This window comes from Ixodes scapularis, unplaced genomic scaffold (assembly GCF_016920785.2).
Source record: "Ixodes scapularis isolate PalLabHiFi unplaced genomic scaffold, ASM1692078v2 PGA_scaffold12__126_contigs__length_90152505, whole genome shotgun sequence".
NCBI classification, from domain to species: domain Eukaryota; kingdom Metazoa; phylum Arthropoda; class Arachnida; order Ixodida; family Ixodidae; genus Ixodes; species Ixodes scapularis.
Window position 1 is genome coordinate 40,139,248 of NW_024609838.1, and position 17,351 is coordinate 40,156,598.

At 44.7% G+C, this 17,351-nt stretch overlaps 2 non-coding genes across 2 annotated transcripts; one reads left to right on the top strand and one right to left on the bottom strand.

The window, feature by feature from the left end:
• Positions 1-296: 296 nt before the first annotated feature.
• Trnaa-cgc lies at positions 297-368 on the bottom strand. Its single transcript has one exon. It is a non-coding gene; the product is annotated as a tRNA-Ala (tRNA).
• An 8,108-nt stretch (positions 369-8,476) lies between these two features.
• Trnaa-ugc lies at positions 8,477-8,548 on the top strand. The gene has a single exon. It is a non-coding gene; the product is annotated as a tRNA-Ala (tRNA).
• Positions 8,549-17,351: the final 8,803 nt, after the last annotated feature.

Sequence of the window (17,351 nt, forward strand, 5' to 3'; positions counted from 1 at the left end):
GAGGAGATTAAGGAGTGCGTACTACCCTCAGGTGAACGCGCGGCGCGGGTTTAGCTACATTTTTAGAGCAATATTACAGCGATAACTGTTAGTGGGACACTTTGCGGTTTCGCGCCACGTCCACCGCGCTTTATATCGAAGCCGATATTTCTTACGCAGGGTATGTCTTACTTCACCAATAATCTACATTGGAAGATTTAAAAAATGGACCTGCCACGGAGCTGTCAGAGGTGGATATGCATCTGTCCGACCGCTGTGATAAAATACTGACCGATAAGTAATAAAAAATACTTTCCTGGAGGTGCCGGGGTTCGAACCCGGGGCCTCTCACATGCGAAGCGAGCGCTCTACCACTGAGCTACACCCCCGACGCGTTTCCCGGTCAAACATAATAAAACAACAATTGTATTTTATTGATTTATTTACAGATACTACCGCCTCCTCGCGGAAGGCATCGCAGCACCGGGGGAAAGGTGCAATATAAGAGATATCAGTGCGACAAAGTTATTAAGGCGTTTATTACGTTCAGTCGACCTTGAGTCCACATCGTTCAGTCGAGCTTCAAAGTCCATGATCGAAAACACGTCGACAACACGAAAACGAGGAAAACACACCAAATCTGCGTCAAAAGTTCGTCTTCAGAGAGCGCGCTGTCTTCAGAGGTTCGCTATCACCGGTACCACAGCCGACGCCACGATCTGAGTGAGACAATGAAACGGCGCCAGAAGTGCGTCAATAGCGCGTCGTCAGAGAGCGCGCTGTCTTTGGAGGTTCGCTATCACGTTTACATCGGCGCTTGAGCTTTCACCTTCAAGTCGTCTTAGGAATAACTTAAGAGACATTGTGACTTTTTCACAACTGTACAAACAGGAAACCACAATTTATAGTCCACAGAATGCTAATACAACAAAACGTAGCACCAATAGCAAGAGAATGTTCGGTCAGAAGTCGTCACCTACCACACACAAACGTGCAATGCCTAGGAAACAAGAACAAAGGAAACATCAGAGCAGTGAAGAGATGACACACCAGTCAGACCTAAACATGAGAATTGAAGACTTTTAGATCACAATAACATGAGGTTCATTTATACGATGAAAAGAGCGATACTTTAAATGATTGTGAGATGCTGCTCTTATAATGTCAAAAGGTAATTCATTCCATTCTTTTACGGTGCTAGGAAAAAATGAAAATTTGAAGCAGTCATTATGACACTGATTTTCTGCAAATGATAAGCTTTGATAGTTTCGTGTGCTTCTCGTGGATTTCAGAGAGACATAGCGTGACTTGTGTATTCGAAGCCATCGTTGATCAGAGTGTATAAGAAATTGAGTCTATTAATTTGCCTGCGTGTCTGAAGGGGCTGGATGTCTGCTATACCGTAAAATGTACTCAAGAAATCTAGCCTTTTATATTTGTTGTAAATGAATCTAAGGGAATTCTTTTGTATTCTTTCGAGTTTGTTTATGTTTGATGACGTGTGCGGATCCCAAATGATATCGGAATATTCTAAAACGGGTCTTTCGAGTGTCTAGTGAGCTGTTAACTTTGTTGCTGATGTAGAATGTCTTAAGTTACGTCTAAGATACCAAAGTTTAAACATCGCTTTCTGACACAGCAAGTCTATGCGGGCATTCCATCTGAGGTCAGAAGTAATAATGACATCAAGGTACTTAAAATATGAAACCTGTTGCAGAAGAAACTTTTCTAAGCAGTATGAAAAAAGCAAAGGAGTCTTTTTGTGGGTTTTTGTCATAGAGACACATTTTTCTTGGTTCAAACTCATTTGCCATGTATGGCACCAATCGCTGATTTTGTTCAGGCTTGAATTCAGATCAGCTTGGTATGCGACAGGTTTCATCAGATCAGCTTGGTCTTTGATTTCGGAAAATATTACAAGATTATCAGCAAACAGACGGACATTAATATTTGCCTTCACTTTTACTAGGTCGTTTATATACGTAAGGAAAAGAAGATGGCCTAACACAGATCCCTGTGGTACGCCTGAACGTACCGGCAGGGAAGGTAATCTTTGTCCTTTTACCTTAACAAACTGATGCCAATTGCACAAGTAGCCTGTAAGCCAACGAAGCAGTTTATAATTTAATAATATTTTGGATAGCTTTAAGAGAAGTTTGGGATGTGACGCTGGGTCAAAGGCCTTCGAAAAATCTAAAAATACAACGCCCGTCTGCCCCCTTTTGTTAATGATTTCTAAAAAGTTATAAACCGTTTCTAAAAATCTTCCACCTAAAACCATGTTGTTCAGCATAGATAATAACCTTTGTTTCAAAGAAAGAACAAATATGATTATGAACTGTACGTTCAAACAGTCTGTTCAACGTGCAAAGCAACGAAATCGGTTTATAATTATTAGTGCCACTAGTACTCCCTTACTTATGGATAGGAACGACTTTCGCACATTTCCAGTCGTATCGGTACTGAGCCTTCTCGTAGTGATTTATCAAATAAATAATATAAATATGTACAGCACCATTCGGCGTATCTCATTGAAAACTCGTTAGCATTATTTTCGGGGCCCGTACTTCTTTTCTTCTTTTTTTAAAATTTAAACTGAGCAGTAAGGCGAACACTTCTTCCTCTGAAACAACAATGTCGGGTAATGGCAGTTCATCAGGAAAGCCTGAGGAACAAATGTGAAACCTTTGTCGAGAGAGAACACGCTAAAAAAAAGTACTGGTTAAAAGAGGCCGATCTTTTTTTGCCCATAGTTTTGTCCAATCCACCAACAACTAGTTTATCTACCTGTTCCTTCTTTTGAGAAATGTATATAAATCGCCAAAATTTTCTTGGGTCTGTTTCACGGCCGCCAGATTTCTAGCCGACTTTCTCGCCAAGTGTCCAAATTAGGGCCCCTGTTCTAATGATTTTAAAACCCGCATAGGTACAATTTCCGAATCATCGATAGAGCCGGATAGCCATGTTTCTGTGATACCACAACATCGGGATCATGTTCAACCAATAAAATGTCAAGATCATCAAGTGTCTTAATAATACTCGGAAAATTGGCATGTATCATCTTAAAGTTATTTGGCCCAGAAGGTTCGCGTCACGGTCGTGAACTTGAAGGAGCGAATTGCTGCCTTTCACGCTGAGCATTGTTGAAGTTCCGAACGAATGCGTCACATTTGATGAACAGCAGTCTGTCATAGACTAGATAAGCTTAACCTTGTCTTTGCGTATCTCTTTCGGCTTAAGCGCTTTCCCATAAATTATGGCGCAGTGACTGCCCACGAAGCGAGTAGTCTTCGTCAATTGATATGCTGGTTCCCCTTAGTTTTGTAGCGTATTTGAATAAAAATATATTTTCATTATAATCACAGAAACGAATAATGACTGACCGTACTTTGTTTCGTTGTTCTCTCCCGAGCCTGTGCCTACGTTCGATGAAGACAGACATGTAGACGTTACCCCAAAAAAGTAACGAAATACCGTCACTCGTTACCTGCTCAAAAAGTAACTAAATACGTTACTCGTTATCGATTATTATAAGAAACGCGATACTTTTGTCGAGGCAGTTGCTTCTGCCACGAGAATGTGCTCGTAAGCATGTCACACCAATGCAATATGTACCACCCCTGCTATGGCTCCCAGATGTGAGACGTAGTATTCTTTAAATAGAAAAATAAAGAATAAACATTACCTCAAATTTAACGAGTTACATTTCTTGTTACTTTGATCACCAAATACACAACTACTTTTGTTTCATGCATTATTGTTTTATTTTGAGTAGTCGTTACACTTAAGCGGTAGCTGCCTCTCTAAGTTCTCATCAGATATGTATCTCCGCTTCCTTGAGAATACACCTCCGGCGACGCTGAAGAGTCATTTTACACTGATTCGCTCGAAGGAACGGCAGTGTTTTACTTCAGGAAAAGCTGGTGAATTAGGGATTCCCCTTTCTATTTTGTTCTCTCTTCTTCTTAAGTTCGAAGTTGACAATGGGTTCTGTGCCTTCCTGTGTTGGCAACCTCCCGGTTTACACTCGGTCTGTCCACGATTCCAAAAGGTTCGACAAAGGAACCTTATCTTGTTTGCTGGGTGAAGGAAGTTCCCAGCTTGTAGAGTTCCGACTGAAGTGTTCTACAATAAACGTTTCTATCTGGCATACTGCTTAATTATTTTGCGGGTTGCTCATCTGCCTTTGTCGCAGTAGACACATACTCAGGTTAGAATAAAAACAAGGCGGTTTAAGCGGTGTTGTACAGGTTACTCCTCAAAAGTAACAAAATGCCGTGACTCGATACTTGTCCTTAAAAGTAACTAAGTGCGCTTCTGGTTCCTTTTCTTAAGAAGTAACTAAATATATTACTCGCAAATGAAAGAAGTAACTAGGTACAAGTACCTCGTTAATAATAACGTGTTTCGTACATGTCTGAATGGAGGTGACCCTCAAGAATGTTTTCAAGTTTGTTTACGGTGACATGCTTTTTTAAGCCGTGGTATATCTCGTTAGCAACTTCAGGAATCCCGTAAATTATAAGATTACGGCGCCATGATCTGTTTTCGAGGTCGTCTAGTTTGAGTTCAATTTGGGAAACAGAAGAAGTAAGGTTAAATATTTTTATCTGGCAATCTTGATTCTTTTTTTTTGTACGAAAGCTATTGATCGTCAGGTCGATGGAGTCTAAACGATTATCAAGTTTTGCTAGTGTTTGATCGAGGGATGATCTCCAAGTTTTGATGACCGCTACGTCTAGAGCCATTTTCTTCTGACCTTCCAGAATCTGAGTGAGAAGTTCCTCGGTTGTAGGCCCGAGGTTCAATTCTACGTCGCCCGACAAGGTCAATTGATTAATGAATTTATAGCAGATATAAAATCAGAACATGCCTGTGGGCTTGGCAGAAGTGAAAGAGAGATGTTGTTTTTGAGATAGTCAAAATCAAATTCACCAACCTGCGCGAGAACGAAGAACAGCTTAGGCATATATTCTACATATATTATATATTTTATTAAATTATTATACTGCTCTGAGATCTTCCAAGTTACTTGGTAACCACAGTCATAGTAGCATCACGACCCTGATCTTGGGATCGATTATGAGTAGGGTTTCGTTGCTTTTGTTTTTGTTTGGAGATCATATTGTTAAATTCAAAAAAGTAACCCCCGAGTACGTTTAATTTAAATTAGAAAAAAAAAACAATTGAATCTGTTCGTAAATAACCAATAAAAACCCCTAAGCTTCACGTATATTTGCGTTTGTTTGTAACTTCAGTTTAAGCTTACAGAGAACCATGGCCTCCTTTATACTCACAAAGCCTGGCAGTTTTATGGCGGAGCCATTGAGTGCCCAGTCGCAGATTTCGAGCGCGAAGATCTGGTAGCACAGAGCATTTCTCGGCAAGTCTGTATTCAGTGCACAGTTTTTGCAGCGGCGAGAACCCGAAACACGTTTTTCAAACCCGACGAGAAAAGAAGCCGTAGACCGAGGAGCGCGAGAAGCACGAGCGGACATTCCATCGCTCGGGACAAGTGTGTGTTTCGGCGTCTGGCCGCAGCGGGGCTCCCGTTACTTGACTCTTGTCTGCCGCTCTACCTTTTCACCTTCGGCGGCCGCGTCACGTGACGATCTGCCAGGCTTTGTCTGTATAGAGGAGGCTATGACAGAACACGTTCCGCATTGAACCACCTGTGAAACCTGGTTCAGACAATTGCGTTTGACTGCGTTGTGGCTGTGAGAAACCAGGACATCCCTGCTGGTCATATCGCGTGCCAAGATGATACCTTGAATTGGATTCCACGCTTCACACGAAGCAAAGATGTGCCGGTGGCTCGCTTTCGCTTCTCGACGCAACGCAGTCAAACGCACTCTAACTGAAGTGTCTGAACCGGCCTTAAAGGAGCAATGCAACAATTTTTGTACTTTGCACAAATACCGCGTAAAACAGATCCCTAACGTTAATGACCTATGAAACACGCGTTCGTTTTTCACCTCACGCAATAGAAGTCCCAGAAAAAAATTTAAGAAAAACGAGCAGCATTCACCCCCTCAACTCGCAGCCAGAACAAGCGGCCACGTGATCTGGAGCCGATTATATGCCGCCAATGTTGATCACAGCCACGCGCTGGGGTTGGCAAAGCGCAGGACACGCGCTGAGTTCCAGACATTGTTATGGCTCGGCTATTGTCGTCGTTGCAGCGATTGGACACGGGTTACAACCCGAATGCTCCTCGAGATAGCAATTGTCACGAGCCCAAGTCGAGTGCCCACGCAATGCTCGGGTCTAATCTATGAGCCGCATTCAAATATCGTCACTTGGGTGTACTGCGATCCCCGAGTTACGTCATCGAATTTTGCGAAGGAGAGATTGAATGAAAATGATCGCTTTTGTCCTTGAAATTACACCGCAACAAAGCAGTTTCTTGGCCAGTGGCGTTGCGTGTGAGTATCCTTGAGTCCCAGGTGTGCCAGTAAGCTCGTGTAGAGAGAAAAACATTCCAATTGAATATCGTTGCACAGCTCCTTTAAGGCTGCACCCTTATTGCGGAATGACAAAGCTTATCTCATTCATTTCTCTTATCGGTACTGGGACGTTTTTCAAGCGTTCGGGTCACATGCATATTTTACCAAGGTTGGAGAATTTTAGGCCCACGTATTGCTTTCTTAAGCATAATCTCAAGTAAATGCCAACATTTTATTTTTATCTCGCGCTAAAAATAAAGGCTGGAAAACGCCTAATCTGTGGAAAATAAGCTCCCAAAAAACACCCCGAATTTGAAAGAAGCAAAAAGAGCCCTGGAAACACGAAACCCTAATTATATTTAGATAATGAAAACCCTAATCTAATTACCGTATTAGCTCGAGCGATAGCCGCACTTATTATGAATAAGGCCCCTGCGTCTACTTTCCTGCAGAACACACATACAGCAAATCATCGCGCTGTGCATAAAAAACGCAACGGGTAACGAGGTCAAGAACATAATTCTCGATAAAAATCAGATCTGAGCAGATAGCATTTTCGCGCGAAGACGTTATCTCTGTCCCGGCTACTCGATGCCATTTTTCTGCCGGTCGCGGTGATTCGCTATCCCCGCGCTTCGCGGGAAAACAAATCCACAGGTTTGGTTCATAAACAGCGTGGCTATTGCTGGAGCAAATACAGTATTAAAGACAAAAAAACTCTGGTCCATTCAGCTCAATATTATAAAATGCAAAACGATCCGCGGAACACGTAAAACTAAATTGTCTGCAAGTTATAACCTTCATCACACACCCTTACAGCTTGTAGATTCATACAAGTATCTGGGCGCGATCGTAAGTGCCGATCTTTCCAGGAAGCAGCATGTCAATTACATGACTAACAATGCTAATCGTATGCTTGACTATCTCAAACGTAACTTCGACCTAGATCCTTTATGTTTAATTATTTGTTTCTATAAAACGCCAGGGCGATCTAAACTCAAGTATGCAGCCTCCATCTGGTACTTCTTTACTATATCTCACTAACTTACTTGAAACCTTTCAAGACATGTCCGCACGTTTTTTAATAACCAATTATAATCGCACTGCAAGTGTCACATCAATGGAAAATATTTTATTACTTCTAAGTCTCGTACATCGTCGCAGAATCTCTCGTATTTGTTTTTTCATAAGTTCTAATATTTTATTTATCAACTCAATTCACAGCTAATTATCCCACCATAGTTCGGTTCCGCACGTCTCGATCATCGTCACAAATTCGTTGCCCGCGTTTTGCCACTTTAATTAATTTTTTGCATCATTCATTCCTAGAACATTCAATCATTAGAATCTCTTATCTGCGTCACTAACATGAAATGTTGACAACACTTTTTTTTACTACTATAGCGAACTACCCATTTCCTATTGTTTGAGTACTTTTTGTTGTATTGTTCGTGCTGTGCTTCACTTCTTTTTTTCTTTTTCTTTTTTTTTTTTGTACTTTTATTTTCCACTTTCCTCTGTGATACCTTTTTGTCCTAACGGTAAAATAAATAAATAAATACATAAATAAGTATGGTTCAGTGTCTTCGGGGTTTATGTTTCTTCGAATTCCAGGTTTATTTTATTTATTTATTTACACAGTATTGTGTAAACATTGGTAAATATTCCATGACTTTTTTGTAACTAATTATTTTCTCAAAGATCCTGTATTTTTTGAAGACGGGCGACACTGTTCAATAGCTAGGTCAAACTTGCAGCAGGGTTGAAATCTGGGTTAGCTGGTGGTGGCTCAATTTACAATAAAAAACGCAAACAAAAAAAAAACAGGCCGAATAAGAAGACACAAACGACAGACAAAGAGTCTGCCGCACGTGTCATTTTTTTTTTTTTTTTGTCCTGGGTTTTTGCGCGCTATTTATTTTCTCATGAAGTCGACCTTCGTCGAATTTGCCAAGAGGTCGAAAGTTCGCAAAATCAGTCGAATCCCAATGCCAGACATCAATTTCCAGGATAGAGGAAAGTTTACGGTATCCCTCCTACCGAGGGTCGCTGGGGGTGTAGCTCAGTGGTAGAGCGTTCGCTTTGCATGTGAAAGGCCCCGGGTTCGATCCCCGGCACCTCCACTTTTTTGCCGGGTCATTTCTTCGGCCACATACCTCTGCCCACAGCTTTATTTTTTTGGTGAAATTCATAGGCTCACTTTGTGAGTTTATCAACATCCAGAGGGTGTTTTCGAAGTTATTTTTGTATGACCAATTCGGTGTTATCAAATTTCACCTGGTTAAAGTTTTCTGTTTCCACAAAAAACCGATAAAGCTTCTCTTTATTGGAGCTTAATCGCAATATATTCCCAACTCTCCAAGCTTAGGTAGGTCAAAATATTGTAGCCGCACAAAACGGAATAAAAGTAACAGTAAGCCATTTTAAGTGTGTAACATACACTTACGAACTACTACAGGAGCGACATTCAAGATAGTAGCGCCCTCGAGAAAAAAGTCTATAGTCGGTGACAGATTAAAAGTGGAAGCTTCTCCCACCTCTTTCCACTTTAGCAGAGAAAACGCTGGGGCGGAGGTCGCCTGCCCTCCACCTGACGCCAATTATGAGCGAGAAGAAGCCTCGTGGACAGTTCATTGGACGCTGTGCTCCCTTTCGACAAAATAAAGCTGCGGACAAAGAATTTCTTCCTAGGAAGCTTCTCTTTTTCTTTCTTCATATTTAAAAACAGATCTCAATCGTTTTTTTTTTTTTTTTTCGGTTTTCACCGAATTTGATAAAACCGGCTCAGGGGTTAATTTTCGGCGTTTATCGGTATTTACCAAAGACATGGAATCCTAATTGGGACCTCACGTGATTTTTATTTTCTTTTGTGCCAACTTTTGTCCCAACGGTGAGCTCTTCACAACCCTCTTCACGCAATACCCACGCACTGCTCGTTCTTGCAGTATCCAATAAAGATGCTCAAAGGGGCAGCAACAGACACATCGCCCAGTGTCCTTGAATCTATCATCACAAGGCCTGATATGTTAAAATAATCACAAAAGCAACGAAAAAAAAAAAACTTGTTTAGTGTAATCATTTTTTTTTCTGTCACAAGGCCTGATTTTTTTTCTTCAAATGTTTAAAGAAGCAGCAACAAAAACCTTATTCATTGTATTTGAATTTATTTTATTTATTGATGCGAAAGAATGAACTGTCACACAAAGCGAACCAGCGTTACCAGCTTTTGAAGCCGCGTACCAAACGACACCTCAATTCCCCTGTCCCATGGAGCGAAACCTGCAATTTGCAACGTAGTTCTTCCAAAGAACGCCACGCCACAAAGAAGACCCCTTTATGGCGCAGCGGGCCAGCCGCAGAGCCAGCAGAGCCCGCCCGGGCAGACTCCGAAGAGGCCACACGGCCGAGCTCAGCGCGGCGCGCAGCTTGTAGGAATACGATACGTATACGAATGCTTTCGCATTCCGACAAAAAAAAATTGGGTTGTGTGTGTGTTTATACAGCCTAGAACTTGGTCTGCCTCACAGGGGTGACGAGTCTCCCAGCTGTAGATGAGAAATTTAGCCAGTGCGGTACAGCCGCTAGCCTGGGGTCTTTAACGTGCATCACGCAGTAGTGATACACGACCGCACGCCGGTACGATGCTCATCCAGATCGAAACGGGCAGGGGTGGGGCTCGAACCCAGGATCCCTGGGTTCTGCAGCGCGAGCTTTCGCTCCACGTGCTCCGAGCTGGTGTGCGCTAGACCACTCGGCCACCGATCCCCCTCATTCCGACATGTTAACAGTCTTCAGTGTGTTTTTGTTTGTTGATTTATTTATTTATTCATTTTACAATACTATGAGCCCCACAGCGGAAACTATGACACGAGTGAGCACTTAGAAAGACAAACAAAAATGCAAGAACATCAGCATTAAAATTCGAGCAAGTACACGCAGAACACCACAAATTCTTCTTTACATACCGCTATAAATATACACTCGTTCTAATCATTTTAATGCATTTTAAAACTAGACGACCAAAAAATAATGCTCAGGTATACAACAGTGATGCATGAATAACCTCAATCTATTTCTTACCTATGAAGACTTATTTCAAATTCCCAAATTCCTATAACACTACTCTCTGGCAACGCATTCAAATATCTTCTTGTTCGGGGTAAATAAAAAAAATTTAACACATTTTTTTTATTATTTGGTAGAGTGTTTATTTTGCTTAATTCGAGAAGTGTGAGGTCGAATGAATTTGTGTTTATCCATTGAAAGTGATTCCTCTAAAAACCATGTAAAACTTCTCAACTCTTTGCTCCTGCGCCTGTTTTCCAGCGTGGTGTTACCTGCCTTGGTATAACGTTCAGTGGGTGAATCATACCTACGGTACTTGGAAAAAATTAAACGAAGAGCAAGACCTTGTGTCCTTCCTAATTTCCATGCTCATTTGTTGTTGTTGTTTTTTTTTTGTTTTTTTTTTTTCGTGGAGTCCCTTACTTTCTTGCCATATTCTAGCGTCGATTTTACTAACCTTTCAAAAGCTAACTGTTTGGTTTTTGCGGTTCCCATTTTTAGCGGTTTTGGCTATATTATTAGCGTGCCTGTCCCACCGAAGATCACTTGTTATTGTTACACCTAAATACTTGAATTAGGCCAATCAGGAGAGAGGTGTTTCCTCTAAATATTAAGTATGCACCGCAGGAACTTTCTTGTGTGTGACTGACATGCAAACCGTCTTTTTCTGGTTTAACGACATCTGCCACTAGGCATGATCTGTCCAAAATATCACAGAAGCTGCAACAAAAAACTTTCCTCGTGTGCTAGCATCCAAAGGAGCAGCAAAAGCAACGTTGTCCAGTGTGCTTGAATCTATTATATTACCACAACGCCTGATCTTTTCAAATGTTCATAGGAGCAACAACAAAAACCTCACCCAGCGTGTTTTTTTTTTCTTTATTATCGGAAGGCCTGATATTTTCGAATGTCATAAGAAAGAGTCCTTGTTCAGAGTGTTTGAATTTATTACCGTAAGAGCTGACCTGTTCAAATATTCCTAGGAAAGCTACAAAAACCTTGCCCAGTATGATTATATTTTTAACAACGGGGCCTGATTTACGTGTGTAGTGCTAGGTTCTTGTAGTTCCTAAGTGTCTACTTCAGAGTAAAAATCGCTAATTCTTACTTTTATTGCATTTTGTGCGGACATCATATTTTTACACTCCAAATCTTGGAGAGTTGGGAATATATCACGATTAAACTCCGACAAATGCCGAAGTGTGGAGAGCGGAAAACTTTTAAACACGAGTAATTTGATAACATCGAACAGATATAAAATTTTTGAGAAAATAATTATTTACAAAATAATCATGGAATATTTACCAACGTTTACACAATACTATAAAGCCGGCTTTTAATGTCCTTGTTAGTTCGAGAAAATGCTTCACCACTTTACCGCGAGGTGGTGTCACCAGCTCGCTTTAACATGCGCAGCTGCTTCAATCAAATTTTCGTCGAATTTCAGACTGAAAAGTCGACTTCTTGTCCTTTCATTACCGCAGTAGAGACAAAAAATCGAAGACGTTGTCTCTTTAGTCTCGATAGGCGGCAGCGGCGGCAGGAGGGAATACGTCGTTTAACGTGTCGACCCTGCATCTTTCAGTTCCGTGGTCCCCTGGCCTGTGGTATCGCCGGACGCATTGGGAACCTGCCTTGCTGCAGAAGTGGACAAGCAACTGTCTTCTGGCTGCGTTTTCTGGATCGCCCAGCTCGCCTGCCACTACGCTCAATCAGCTGCGACGTCATCATCACGAGCCGCGGGCGTGGCTTTGAAACTACCGGAATCTTACATATACCACTGTCAGCGACCGGCTTCAGCATAGGCGGCAGCGGCGGCAGGAGGGAATACGTCGTTTAACGTGTCGACCCTGCATCTTTCAGTTCCGTGGTCCCCTGGCCTGTGGTATCGCCGGACGCATTGGGAACCTGCCTTGCTGCAGAAGTGGACAAGCAACTGTCTTCTGGCTGCGTTTTCTGGATCGCCCAGCTCGCCTGCCACTACGCTCAATCAGCTGCGACGTCATCATCACGAGCCGCGGGCGTGGCTTTGAAACTACCGGAATCTTACATATACCACTATCAGCGACCGGCTTCAGCATAGGCGGCAGCGGCGGCAGGAGGGAATACGTCGTTTAACGTGTCGACCCTGCATCTTTCAGTTCCGTGGTCCCCTGGCCTGTGGTATCGCCGGACGCATTGGGAACCTGCCTTGCTGCAGAAGTGGACAAGCAACTGTCTTCTGGCTGCGTTTTCTGGATCGCCCAGCTCGCCTGCCACTACGCTCAATCAGCTGCGACGTCATCATCACGAGCCGCGGGCGTGGCTTTGAAACTACCGGAATCTTACATATACCACTATCAGCGACCGGCTTCAGCATAGGCGGCAGCGGCGGCAGGAGGGAATACGTCGTTTAACGTGTCGACCCTGCATCTTTCAGTTCCGTGGTCCCCTGGCCTGTGGTATCGCCGGACGCATTGGGAACCTGCCTTGCTGCAGAAGTGGACAAGCAACTGTCTTCTGGCTGCGTTTTCTGGATCGCCCAGCTCGCCTGCCACTACGCTCAATCAGCTGCGACGTCATCATCACGAGCCGCGGGCGTGGCTTTGAAACTACCGGAATCTTACATATACCACTATCAGCGACCGGCTTCAGCATAGGCGGCAGCGGCGGCAGGAGGGAATACGTCGTTTAACGTGTCGACCCTGCATCTTTCAGTTCCGTGGTCCCCTGGCCTGTGGTATCGCCGGACGCATTGGGAACCTGCCTTGCTGCAGAAGTGGACAAGCAACTGTCTTCTGGCTGCGTTTTCTGGATCGCCCAGCTCGCCTGCCACTACGCTCAATCAGCTGCGACGTCATCATCACGAGCCGCGGGCGTGGCTTTGAAACTACCGGAATCTTACATATACCACTATCAGCGACCGGCTTCAGCATAGGCGGCAGCGGCGGCAGGAGGGAATACGTCGTTTAACGTGTCGACCCTGCATCTTTCAGTTCCGTGGTCCCCTGGCCTGTGGTATCGCCGGACGCATTGGGAACCTGCCTTGCTGCAGAAGTGGACAAGCAACTGTCTTCTGGCTGCGTTTTCTGGATCGCCCAGCTCGCCTGCCACTACGCTCAATCAGCTGCGACGTCATCATCACGAGCCGCGGGCGTGGCTTTGAAACTACCGGAATCTTACATATACCACTATCAGCGACCGGCTTCAGCATAGGCGGCAGCGGCGGCAGGAGGGAATACGTCGTTTAACGTGTCGACCCTGCATCTTTCAGTTCCGTGGTCCCCTGGCCTGTGGTATCGCCGGACGCATTGGGAACCTGCCTTGCTGCAGAAGTGGACAAGCAACTGTCTTCTGGCTGCGTTTTCTGGATCGCCCAGCTCGCCTGCCACTACGCTCAATCAGCTGCGACGTCATCATCACGAGCCGCGGGCGTGGCTTTGAAACTACCGGAATCTTACATATACCACTATCAGCGACCGGCTTCAGCATAGGCGGCAGCGGCGGCAGGAGGGAATACGTCGTTTAACGTGTCGACCCTGCATCTTTCAGTTCCGTGGTCCCCTGGCCTGTGGTATCGCCGGACGCATTGGGAACCTGCCTTGCTGCAGAAGTGGACAAGCAACTGTCTTCTGGCTGCGTTTTCTGGATCGCCCAGCTCGCCTGCCACTACGCTCAATCAGCTGCGACGTCATCATCACGAGCCGCGGGCGTGGCTTTGAAACTACCGGAATCTTACATATACCACTATCAGCGACCGGCTTCAGCATAGGCGGCAGCGGCGGCAGGAGGGAATACGTCGTTTAACGTGTCGACCCTGCATCTTTCAGTTCCGTGGTCCCCTGGCCTGTGGTATCGCCGGACGCATTGGGAACCTGCCTTGCTGCAGAAGTGGACAAGCAACTGTCTTCTGGCTGCGTTTTCTGGATCGCCCAGCTCGCCTGCCACTACGCTCAATCAGCTGCGACGTCATCATCACGAGCCGCGGGCGTGGCTTTGAAACTACCGGAATCTTACATATACCACTATCAGCGACCGGCTTCAGCATAGGCGGCAGCGGCGGCAGGAGGGAATACGTCGTTTAACGTGTCGACCCTGCATCTTTCAGTTCCGTGGTCCCCTGGCCTGTGGTATCGCCGGACGCATTGGGAACCTGCCTTGCTGCAGAAGTGGACAAGCAACTATCTTCTGGCTGCGTTTTCTGGATCGCCCAGCTCGCCTGCCACTACGCTCAATCAGCTGCGACGTCATCATCACGAGCCGCGGGCGTGGCTTTGAAACTACCGGAATCTTACATATACCACTATCAGCGACCGGCTTCAGCATAGGCGGCAGCGGCGGCAGGAGGGAATACGTCGTTTAACGTGTCGACCCTGCATCTTTCAGTTCCGTGGTCCCCTGGCCTGTGGTATCGCCGGACGCATTGGGAACCTGCCTTGCTGCAGAAGTGGACAAGCAACTGTCTTCTGGCTGCGTTTTCTGGATCGCCCAGCTCGCCTGCCACTACGCTCAATCAGCTGCGACGTCATCATCACGAGCCGCGGGCGTGGCTTTGAAACTACCGGAATCTTACATATACCACTATCAGCGACCGGCTTCAGCATAGGCGGCAGCGGCGGCAGGAGGGAATACGTCGTTTAACGTGTCGACCCTGCATCTTTCAGTTCCGTGGTCCCCTGGCCTGTGGTATCGCCGGACGCATTGGGAACCTGCCTTGCTGCAGAAGTGGACAAGCAACTGTCTTCTGGCTGCGTTTTCTGGATCGCCCAGCTCGCCTGCCACTACGCTCAATCAGCTGCGACGTCATCATCACGAGCCGCGGGCGTGGCTTTGAAACTACCGGAATCTTACATATACCACTATCAGCGACCGGCTTCAGCATAGGCGGCAGCGGCGGCAGGAGGGAATACGTCGTTTAACGTGTCGACCCTGCATCTTTCAGGTTGGTAAACTACTTTATACTATACTTCGACAGGTTTTTTTTCCGTTGCCACTGCTGCCACTGCTGCCTGTTATTGCTATTGCTGTTTATTTTTATTGCCGGATTGATTGAAGAATTTTCTAAACGCCCAAAATGACTGATGTTTGTACGAAGTGTAATGAATCTTTACCCGATGACGGAAGCTCCTTGACATGCGTAGTTTGTGATTATCCTTACCACTGGGGTATATGCTCCGGAATAACGGATGCAACTAAGAACACCAAGATGTTCCGTAGAACTTGGCGCTGCCAAACATGTGTCACTGTACAATCGAGAGGTGGCCAAAGCACCCAGCCGAAGAAGGACACGGAGGTGGACGTGCTAGGGCTACTCGCAGTTATGAACAAAAAACTGGACAGCCTCTTAACACTCAAGGAAACCGTAGATGGCATCGAGCGTTCAGTACAACTAATGTCCGACAACTACGATGAGGTCCTAAAGCGTATCAACCAGCAGGACAGGGATGTCAAGGACCTTAGGAAAAGAGTGGAAGTAATAGAAGGGAACATAAATGGCCCCATGATTGGGCAGCTTCAGCGGGATGTCAATGAACTAGAGTGGCGCAGTAGAAAGCAGAACCTGGAGGTTCACGGTATCCCTGTGACTGAGAACGAAGTACTTCTAACTAAACTGAATGAGGTTGCGAACGTGCTCAACGTACCACAGCTAAATACAAACGATGTGATTTCAGTACACCGGCTCCCAGCCAGAGCAGATAAGGTGCCTGGAATCATAGTTCACTTTGCAAGCGAAGCAACGCGAAATCGGTGGTTTGAAAATAGGTTGAAACTCAAGAGCAGTCAAGGAAACACCTATCTGCAGGAAAACATAACAAAGCACAACAGGGCTCTCCTTTGGGCTGCAAAGCAATGGGCCAAAGATAACAGGTTTCAGTACGTTTGGCACAGGAATGGACGGATCCTCATACGAAAGAAGGATGGAGAGAGGGCAACTGTTGTCGAAAGCGAGAATGACTTGCTGAGGATGGCATGAACTATCGTTTTACGCTGATTGTATTTATCGCTTCGAATGGCATGTCTGGTACTTCCACAAAACTTACAGAGTCATCTCGGTTCAGAATGCATGCACGCCACAAACTGTTTTCACTTAAATGCCCAATCTGCAAAAAATAAAGCTATCGAATTGGAAATGTTTTTTGATCAGTTTGATCTTTTATTTGATGCAGTTATGCTTACTGAAACATGGTATACGAATGAATCAGATGTACTTTGTTTACCTATGTACCGTTCTTTCTTTTTAAATCGCACAACCAAACGGGGAGGAGGGGTGGCTATCTTAATGAAAGAGGATATAATCTGTGACTTGCTGGATGACTACTGCCGCATTACTAGTGATTATGAAATATTATGCTTGCGTGATAGGCAAAATATTTTCGCAGTACTTTATCGCCCTCCCGACGGAAATGTTGAATTGTTTCTTAAGTTCTTTGATGCTTTTTTGGTGTTTATCAATGAAGGTAAATTTAATCTCGTTTGTGGGGGCGACTTTAACATTGATATGGGTGCGGATACAAAGGTTAAAAGGGACATGGATTCGGTTTTAAATACGAATGGTTGTAAGAATCTTCTTACCCGACCGACCAGAATTACCTGGCACAGTGCAACTACAGTAGATTTATTTATAGTCAATCACCTAGTTGGCGACATAAAAAGTGGAGTCATTGTTTGTGATCTGAGCGATCATCTCCCAATATTTTTGAGCGTAAAGAATATCTCTAAAAACAGGAACAAAACGCAATCCACATTATTTCAAAGTATTACACAGGATCGGTTGGACGCATTTCGACAAGACGTCATTAACACGGACTGGACCGGAGTACTTGCTAAGGACAATGCTGACGGGGCCTATAACGCTTTTTTGGATCTTTTTTCCACTCTATA